Source organism: Hemiscyllium ocellatum, chromosome 20 (assembly GCF_020745735.1).
Source record: "Hemiscyllium ocellatum isolate sHemOce1 chromosome 20, sHemOce1.pat.X.cur, whole genome shotgun sequence".
Classification (NCBI taxonomy): Eukaryota; Metazoa; Chordata; class Chondrichthyes; order Orectolobiformes; family Hemiscylliidae; genus Hemiscyllium; species Hemiscyllium ocellatum.
The window spans coordinates 72973299-72983423 of record NC_083420.1 but is presented as its reverse complement, the minus strand read 5'-3'; the positions used below and the strand labels follow the sequence as shown (position 1 = coordinate 72983423).

General features: G+C 46.6%; 1 non-coding gene across 1 annotated transcript; it reads left to right on the top strand.

Annotated features, from left to right (window-relative positions):
- Window positions 1–541: 541 nt before the first annotated feature.
- Window positions 542–614, top strand: trnar-acg (transfer RNA arginine (anticodon ACG)). Its single transcript has one exon. It is a non-coding gene; the product is annotated as a tRNA-Arg (tRNA).
- Window positions 615–10125: the final 9511 nt, after the last annotated feature.

Here is a 10125-nt window from a genome sequence, read left to right as displayed (position 1 = left end):
CCCACACCTTAATCTCCTTTCACCTATCGCATTTCCAACGCCCCTCCCCCAATTCCCTCCTCCCTACCTTTTATCTTAGCCTGCTTGGCACACTTTCCCCATTCCTGAAGAAGGGCTCATGTCCGAAACGTCAATTCTTGCTGAGTTGGAAGTTTAATTTTGAGACGCTTCATCAACATACCAGTTAACATCTTCAGTGAGCATCCAGAGGTAGCACTGATGATTATTTCTGCTGTCTATTTGTATTTTTGAGTTTCATTGGGTTGGTGATGTCATTCTTGTTGTAATGTCATTTCCTATGGTGGTGTCATTTCCTGTTCTTTTTCTGAGGGTGTGGTCAATCAAATTCTAGCAAATGTGACTCACTTGCCAACAACGTGCTCACACTGCCGAAAAACATTTCAAATGTCTGGTCTGTGGGAACTGCTACCGATGTTCTGTGGCACTGATGTCCAATCAAAATGTTCACATGATGAAAGTCATTTCAGATGGTTTCGTTGTGGAACTGATTTCAAGCAAATAAACCACCCAATGGGCGTGTGGGCTAGTGGCGCAATGGATAACGCGTCTGACTACGGATCAGAAGATTGTAGGTTCGTCTCCTACCTAGCTCGGGTGCATTTTAAAACCTCAAAGCTACCACTTTAACACACTCTTATAATTTATCGTGGCGGCACGGTGGCACAGTGGTTAGCACTGCTGCCTCACAGCGCCTGTAGACCCGGGTTCAATTCCCGACTCAGGCGACTGACTGTGTGGAGTTTGCACGTTCTCCCCGTGTCTGCGTGGGTTTCCTCCGGGTGCTCCGGTTTCCTCCCACAGTCCAAAGATGTGCGGGTCAGGTGAATTGGCCAAGCTAAATTGCCCGTAGTGTTAGGTAAGGGGTAAATGTAGGGGTATGGGTGGGTTGCGCTTCGGCGGGTCGGTGTGGACTTGTTGGGCCGAAGGGCCTGTTTCCACACTGTAAGTCTAATCTAATCTCTAAACACCAGCGATTTCATACTGGGGAGAAAGCATTTACCTGATGTGGGTGTGAAAAACAGTTATTTCACACATCAAATCTGTTGAGACAGCGGAGAGCTAACTCTGGAGGACAGAATGTTCACCTGCTCCACTCACTCATCAAAGTACTTGCACTCTTCAACATCGATTGGATTTTGATGTTCATTACATTCAAGAATGAAAGAAAAGTTTAAAATTCTGGATAAATGTCAAATTAATCAGCTTTCTATTAAACAGAGCATAGCAGGTCATTGCAAGGATGTGATCATGGAGTACTTGAAAGAGTCAGCACGGCTTCATCAAGGGTGGGGGGAGTGTCATGCCTGACATATATTAAACTTTTTTGAGGAGTTGCTGAACACGTTAAACAAAGAGCCAGTGGAGGTGATGCGTTTCGATTTCCAGAAGACATTTGAATAATACCCAATATGGGAACCTGCTAAATAAGGTAAGAGTCCATCGTATTAAGAGTAAGGTCCTGACTTGGATTGGTGATTGGCTGACTGGCAGAAGGCAGACAGCTGGAATGAAGATGTTTTGACCAGAATGACAGCCTGTGACAAGTGGAATTCATAAGGGGTTAATGACGGTACCAACGCTCTTCAATTATGCATAATAATCTAGACAAAGGCATTGGTGGCATCGTTGAGCAGATGTCAAAATGATAAGTGGAGCAAGAGATCGTACTGATGAAGTGGGAATGCTGCAGAATGAATTGCACCGACTCAGAGAATAGATAACGAAGTGGCAGATGTAATACTGCATAGAGAATTTCAAATCACACATATTGGTCAGAAGACTAGAAGTATACACTATTTGCTGACCGGGGAAAGGCTTCAGAAACTGGAAGTGAAAGGCACTTGGAAATTTTCATTCAGGATTACCTGATTATGAAAAAAAAACAAGTTCCATTTGTTGAACGGAAAGCAAATTCAATGCAGACATTCACTTCAAGACAGCGAGAAACCAAGAGCAGAGGTATACTTTAAACACTAACTTTCAGAGATCGGCTCCTTCTTCATTTGTTTGTGAAGTAAAAGATCCTAAGACCCAGAATTTATCGGAAACATTTGAAGTCTCTAGACTGCACCAGGCCAAAACCTAGACGGCACCGGGTCCAGTCTCCAGACCACGCCAGCCTGTGACTCCAGGCTGCACAGGGCCATGTCCAGAGGTTGCACCGAGCCAAATGCCCAGACGGTACTGGACAATATTTCCAGAGAGCACCAGGCCGAATCACCAAACCTCACCAAGCCCACTCTCCAGACACACCTGTCCATGTCTTGAAACTGCAACGGGCTGACTCTTCAGAACGCACTGGGCCCCGTCTCAAGAGGACATGGAACCGAGTCTCCAGACCGCACGGGACCGCATCTCCATACTGCACCAGACCGATTCTCCCTCCATACAGGGCCCAGAGCTTCCAGACAGGACTGGGCTGACGCCTCAGACCGCACGTCCCCGAGTCTACAAAGAGGGGCGGACCGAGTCTCCATATGGAACTGGTCCGAGTCTCCAGACAGCATTGCGCCTAGTCTCCAGACCACAAGTAGCTGCGTCTATAGACAGCACTGGGCCCATTCTTCAGAGCGCAATTAACCAAATCTCCAAATAGCGCCAGGCCATGTATGCAGTTTGAACTGGACATGTCTACAGGACACAACTAGCCAGGTTTCCAGAGAACCCTGGGCTGAGCCTCCAGACTGCAATTAGCTGACTGTCTGGACAGCGCCAGGCCAAGTCTCCGAACCAATCCAGGCTGACTCCAGACCAAACCACTCCTAGTCTTCATAGAGGGCCAAAGCTCCAGACTGTAGAAGATGCAGTGTCCAGACCATACCGGGCCGAGCCTCCAGACAGCACTGGTCTAATCTCAAGACGACAGCAGGCCGACTCTCCACACCAAAACTCCCCAGTCTCCAGACCACATTGGGTTCTGTCTCCAAACCACAACAGGCCTAAACTCCAGACCGCACCAGGCCCAGTCGCCAGACCACATCAGGTCAATCCTCCAGACATACTAGACTGATTCTCCAGATGGCACCTGGACCAGCTCCCAGAACACACCGGCACCAGACCACAAACAACACTGAGCAAGACTCCAAACTGCACAAGTCTATAGAACGCAATGGGCTGAGTCACGAGACCAGACTAGGTCTAATCTTGAGGATGCGCAGGTCCGCGTCTTGGGATCACACTGAATCTGCAGCAGACACCGCAATGCGTTTGCTGAATGCAGTGGACCTTGTCTGCAGATTGACTAACGCGAGTCTCCAGGCCACACCACATCCACAGAATGCACCGGGCACAGTCATCAGATGTTGCTGCAACCAGTCTCAATCACACCGTGCTGAAAATCCTCACCCCGTGAGATGAAATCTCGGTAATGCCCTGGGCACAGTCTGCAGACTGCACTGACTTTCCCAATCGCACCGAGCTGCATATACAGACTGCTACCAGCCCAACCTAAAGACCGTACTGGACATTGTCTCCAGACAGCAAAGAATCGAACCTTCAGACGTGACCAGGATCAGTCTTTGTACTAAATCGAGCACAGTCTCGACATCACACCGGGACCAGTGTCCAGTCCAAATGTGTTCCAGTCTCCGGACTGCACCAGTCCAATATCTGCTGCATGCCAAAACTCGAAACCGCACCAGACACAGTCTCCAGACCACACAATGCCGAGTCACCAGACCACTCTAGTCTGAATCTCCAGACCACACTGCGCTGAGTCTTCAGGCCTCAGTGGGCCCAGTCTGCAAACTGCACCAGGTCGTGTCTACAGATCGAGCAGGCCCAGTTTCCAGACCGCACTGGGCCCAGTTTCCAGACTGCAGCATGTAAAGAGGCCAGACTGCACCAATGCAGTCCCGGACTACACCGGGCTGAGTCTACAGACCTCACTGTGCCGAGTCTCCAGACAACACAAGGTCGAGGCTCCACACCACACCAGATGCAGACTCTGACCTGATTACAAGTTTCTGGGACTTGCCTCCGGACTACACCGTTTCTAGTCTTCAGACTGCACTGGCTGAGTCTCCAGTCCACAACGAGCTGTGTCTCCTGATTGTGCCTGGCCAAGCCTCGAATCCACATTAGGTCAGATCTCCAGATAACAATGGGCCAAGTCTCTGGACAAGCCAGTCCCAAGATCACACTGAGCCCAAAGTTCAGACTCCAAACTGCACTTGTCTTCGTCTCCAGTTCACATTTGGCCCTATCAGAAGATCGCACCAGGACTAGTCTCAAAACTGAACTTGATCCAGTCTACAGTTTGTACCAAGTCTCCAGACCAGTCCAGGCGCAGTGTGCAGACATCACAGAATCTCTAGACAAGACCCGGCCCACTCCAAACCGCATTGTGTTTTAAATTTCGCCTCCTCATTCCAGCCTCCAGTCGTTGACTCCCCATTGGACTCTTTTCCCTGAACCGACGTCCAGCCTGGGACTCCTCCTTCCATTCCTGTCCGAACATCATTTTAAAGTTAAAGGTTTTGGGCAATATCAGTTCAGAAAAGAGATTGTAAAAAGAAAACCTGTAAGAGCAGATGGAGCCGAGAAGCTCAAGCAGGAACATTGAGATTCAGCTGCTATCATTAGGGCAATTCTTCTGTTATCCTCTTCAAACATTATCTTTAGAGATTCAGAGTCGTTTTGTCCGATTTCTTGCAATGCTGTTCCTGAGATATTAACAGAAGGAGATGAACTTGCCACGTTGGCCTGTATCCTGTAATTCGATAATCTTCAGAAATTTACAATCCAATCTCACTATAAGTTGGAAGAATATCGTTTAAAAAATGATGCAATAAAATACTTCTGATTTTCTTTCAAAGTAGCCTGGATAAAATAATAATGCAGTGGTCTGCACATATCCCTGTGCGGGACAGATACATTGGCTGGGTTTACAGATCATTGCGCCGCTGTGACATGCATAGCTCATCGTACTCGACAGATATACAAAACAACGTGAGGACAGCAGATTCTGGAGATCATAGTCGAAAGGGCGCTGTTCGCAAAGGAAAGCAGGTCAGGCAGCATTCGAGAAGCAGGACAATGGAAGTTTCGGGCTTATGCATGCAACGTCGATTCTCCTCCTCATCGGATGCTGTCTAACCTGCTGTGCTTTTCCAGCACCACACTCTGAAAAGACATGTACTCCGGGTTTCAAGGTCAATGCAATAGTGTCGCCTCCATTGTTCCTGATTAGGACAGATATTTAATCCGGTTAAGAGATTAATGCGCTGCTGTGTTTTGCGTAACTCCCACTGCTCGACAGATATCTAGTCCGTGTTTGTAAATCAATGCACTGCTGTCGTCTGTTCAGCTCCCGGTGAGGTTCAGATGCACTGCTAGGTTCTACACAGTTTCCAACTCTCTGCAAATTGCCGAGTTGTTCCATGCAGAGGTTTCCTGAGTAGTGTTTTGTCCTGAGCAGATATCTCCCGCAGACTTCTGGTGATTCGTATGGATCTGCGAAGTGTCTTGAGAAAGTGATATAAATAACCATGTCAACTGATCTGGCAATCGTTTTTATGTTCTCCTTCTCATGACTAAGCCCTCCATCTCTCATCCAATTCATGTTGCTGTGTGACCTTACAGGCTACATCATCTTGGTGAATATCCAATGGCTGTTGCAGGTTCCAGGGTTTAAATGTTTTAGCAGGGTCAGAAATGGGGGTAAAAGACCTGGAGGTGTGGCATTGCTTGTCAAGGATAGTATTACAGCGGTGGAAAGGACGATGGAGGAAGACTTGCCATCTGAGGTAGTTTGGGCTGAGGTTAGAAATAGAAAAGGTGAGGTCACCCTGTTAGGAGTTTTCTACATGCCTCGTAACAATCCAAGAGAAGTAGAGGAAAGTATTGCGAGGATGATTCAGGAGAAGAGTGAAAATAGCAGGGTGGTTGTTCTGGGGACTTTAACTTCCCAGATATTGACTGGGAAAGCTATAGCTCGAGTTCGTTAGATGGGTCCGTGTTTGTTCAATGTGTGCAGGAGGGTTTCCTGACACAATATGTAGACAGGCCAACAAGAGGTGAAGCTATACTGGATTTGGTTCTAGGTAATGAACCAGGCCAGGTGTTAGCCTTGGAGGTAGGTGAGCACTTCGGGGACAGTGACCACAACTCGGTGACTTTTACTCTAGTGATGGAGAGGGATAAGTGTGTACTGCATGGCAAGAGTTATAGCTGGGGGCAGGGAAATTATGATGCGGTGAGGCATGACTTAGGATGCGTGGATTGGAAAAATAGACTTCAAGGGAAGAACACAAATGATACGTGGAGATTGTTCAAGGAACAGCTATTGGGTGTCCTTGATAAGTATGTACCAGTCAGGCAGGGAGTAAAGGGTCTTGTGAGGGATCCGTGGTTTAATAAGGAATTGGAATCCCTTGTGAAAGGGAAGAGGGCGGCCTATGTATAGATGAGGCGTGAAGGTTCAGTTGGGGCGATTGAGAGTTATGAGGCAGCCAGGAAGGATCTAAAGAGGGAGCTAAGAGCAGCGAGAAAGGGACATGAAAAGTCCTTAGTTGGTAGGATTAGGGAAAACCCAAAGGCTTTCTATAGGATGACTAGGGTAGGTATCGGTCCAGTCAAGGATGGTAGTGGGAAGTTGTGCGTGGAGGCGGAGGAGATTGGAGAGACACTAAATCAATACTTTTCGTCAGTATTCACTCAGGAACAGGACACTGTTGCTGATGTGACTATTGAGTCACAAGTGATTAGAATGGATGAACTTGAGGTATGTCGGGAAGAGGTCTGGGGAATACTGAAAAGGATGAAAATAGATAAGTCCCCTGGGCCTGATGGCATTTATCCTAGGATCCTCTGGGAAGCTAGGGAGGAGGTAGCGGAGCCCTTGGCCTTGATTTTTATGTCGTCATTGTCTACGGGAATAGTGCAAGAAGACTGGAGGATAGCGAAAGTGGTCCCCTTGTTCAAGAAGAGGAGTAGGGATAGCCCGAGTAACTATAGGCCAGTGAGTCTCACTTCTGTTGTGGGCAAAGTCTTAGAGAGAATTGTAAGGGATAGGATTTATGAACAACTGGATAGGAATAATATGATCAAGGATAGTCAGCATGGTTTTGTGAAGGGCAGGTTATGCCTCACAAATCTTATTGAGTTCTTTGAGAAGATGACCAAGGGAGTGGACGAAGGTAAAGCAGTAGATGTGGTGTATATGGATTTTAGCAAGGCGTTCAGTAAGGTACCCCATGGTAGGCTAATGCAAAAACTACGGAGGTGTGGCATTGAGGGTGCACTAGAGGTTTGGATTAGGAATTGGCTGGCTGGAAGGAGACAGAGGGTAGTAGTTGATGGTATAGGTTCATCTTGGAGTGCAGTTACCAGCGGTGTTCCACAAGGATCTGTTTTGGGGCCATTGTTGTTTGTCATTTTTAGAAATGACCCAGAAGAGGGGCTTGAAAGCTGGGTGAGCAAGTTTACGGATGACACGAAAGTCGGTGGAGTTGTGGACAGCGAAGAAGGATGTGGCAGGTTGCAGCGGGATATAGGTAAGTTGCAGAGCTGGGCAGAAAGGTGGCAAATGGAGTTCAATGTAGCTAAGTGTGAAGTCATTCACTTTGGTAGGAGTAACAAGAAGATGGATTACTTGGCTAATGGTAGGCTACATGGTAGTGTGGATGAGCAGAGGGATCTTGGTGTCTATGTACACAGATCTCTGAAAGTTGCCACCCAGATAAATAGTGCTGTGAAGAAGGCATATGGTGTACAGGGCTTCATTGGTAGAGGAATTGAGTTCCAGAGTCCTGAGGTCATGTTGCAGTTGTATAAGACTCTGGTGCGGCCTCATCTGGAGTATTGTGTGCAGTTTAGGTCGCCATACTATAGGAAGGACGTGGACGCATTGGAACGAGTGCAGAGGAAGTTTACCAGGATGTTGCCTGGCATGGTAGAAAGATCGTATGAGGAAAGGCTGAGGCACTTGGGGCTGTTCTCATTGGAAAAAAGAAGGTTCAGGGGAGATTTGATCGAGGTGTACAAGATGATTCGGGGTTTAGATAGGGTTGACAGTGATAACCTTTATCCGCTAAGGGAGTCAGCTGTTACTAGGGCACAAAGCTTCAAATTAAGGAGTGGTAGGTATAGGACAAATGTTAGGGGTAGATTCTTTACTCAGCGGGTTGTGAGTTCATGGAATGCCCTGCCAGTAGCAGTGGTGGACTCTCCCTCTTTATGGTCATTTAAGCGGGCATTGGATAAGCATATGGAGGTTATTGGGCTAGTGTAGGTTAGGTGGGCTTTGGTCTGCGCAACATCGAGGGCCGAAGGGCCTGTACTGCGCTGGATATTTCTATGTTCTATCCTCGATTCTGTCAGTAGCCGGAGCCTCTTTCTTGAGAAACAGGTACTCATTGCCATCGTTTTTACTTCTGCATGTACAAAAATGGGTGGTCTCATCCACGCTCTCACCACTCCCACAGCCAGCTAACCACATCAACATATCCCGTAGTGGAGTAATGCGGCCACTGACAACTTCAGGGAACAGTCTATCAGAAAGATGAAGAACCATTTCTAATGTTTAAGCACGTGAGTGCGAACCCTCCAGCAGATCCTTTATCGCAAGTCAGGTAATCTATCTCCATTAATGTAAAATACAGTGTTTTATTCTTCCTGAAATATTCATTGGTTCCCAGATACCCACGTAATAAGCTTTCTGCCAGTTATTATTTTTCAATTGATTATGCATTTAGATGTCCTGCCTTTTCTTGATAACGTAATTTCCTTGCATTCTTGACAAATTCACTTAGAATTCATTTGTTCCATGCATCAACACCATTGAAATTAGACGCAAATCGCTGATGACACAGCACCGGTCACGGTCTCACTGCTGTTTTTACTTTCTGTTGAACTGATAATGACTAATTAATCTCTAATTTATTTCCTCTGCTGTCTCAATAAACTGCATTCCTGTGTGTCAGCTTTGAAAAGCTGGCAGTTAACTTCCATTTACGCTGTCGCAGTAGTGAGTGATAAAAAGATCATTGACAATTGCTGAGTAACAGCCTCAAAACAACTTTTCGCATTCTGCCCCTGTTTGAAACACTGTGTGAGTTGAATAGTCTGCTTTAGTACAAATTGAGTTATGAATGGTGCTGCAAATTTTGGAACCATCAGTGAACAGCCCATTTCTAAGCATATGAGCGGAGAAAGTCATTGATGCCGCAGCTGCTGATTTCACATAGCGTCTCATGCATGCCGAGTTAACATTTGATAATTATTTTCCAAGTGCGTCCTACTTCACAGGAGATCGTAGCACATACAACAGTGGGCAGCGCCTTCAACGTGAGTCTGAGACATTCCCTCCGCCAGGACTTTGTGCAGGGTGCTCCAACGGATACTCTTTTGGACAGATTCATCTCTGGCAGTAGCTTGGCGAGAATGTTTTCTTCTTGTTATTTCAGCCATCCCTTCACACCAATTTCATACACATTTTCCCCAGAACATTTGCTCGCTGACCGTCTCTGGAACATTGTGCAACTGACATTCCCCAGAATAATCTGAACAGATATTCGCCAGATAATTCTATACCCGGTCTTAAACAGAGCCTTCGACACTTGCTTTTTCCTAAAAGGTACTATATGTGACATTCTCCAGAACATCTGTGCCCGACGTTTCCTAAAACAACTTGTATCTTATATTCTCCAGAATGTTCTGCACCTGAGGTTCTCGGAAACATTTTGCAATTGACATTCCCTGGAACACTGTATCCCAGACTTTCCACGGAAAATTCTTATTATGATTTTCTCTGTAACATTCTACCCGACATCCTCCAAAGCATTCTGCACCTCCAGCATTCAGCAGAAATTTCTGTCCCGGTTGCCAGAAACTTTCATACTCGCTGGAATATTCTAACCTCACAGTTAATGGAATGCATTGACAGTCCTAGCAACATTCTACATCCTACATTCTCTGGAGCATTTTGGGAATGATAAACCCCGAGAAACTTCCACACCCAAAATTGCACAGAACATTCAATGCCTGATATTCCTGGACATTCCCCGAACATACTGCACACGACAAATCCTTTAGCATTCTATTCCTGACACTTCTAGGAACATTCCATAATCCACATTCCCAGAACAGTGTCTACCTCACATT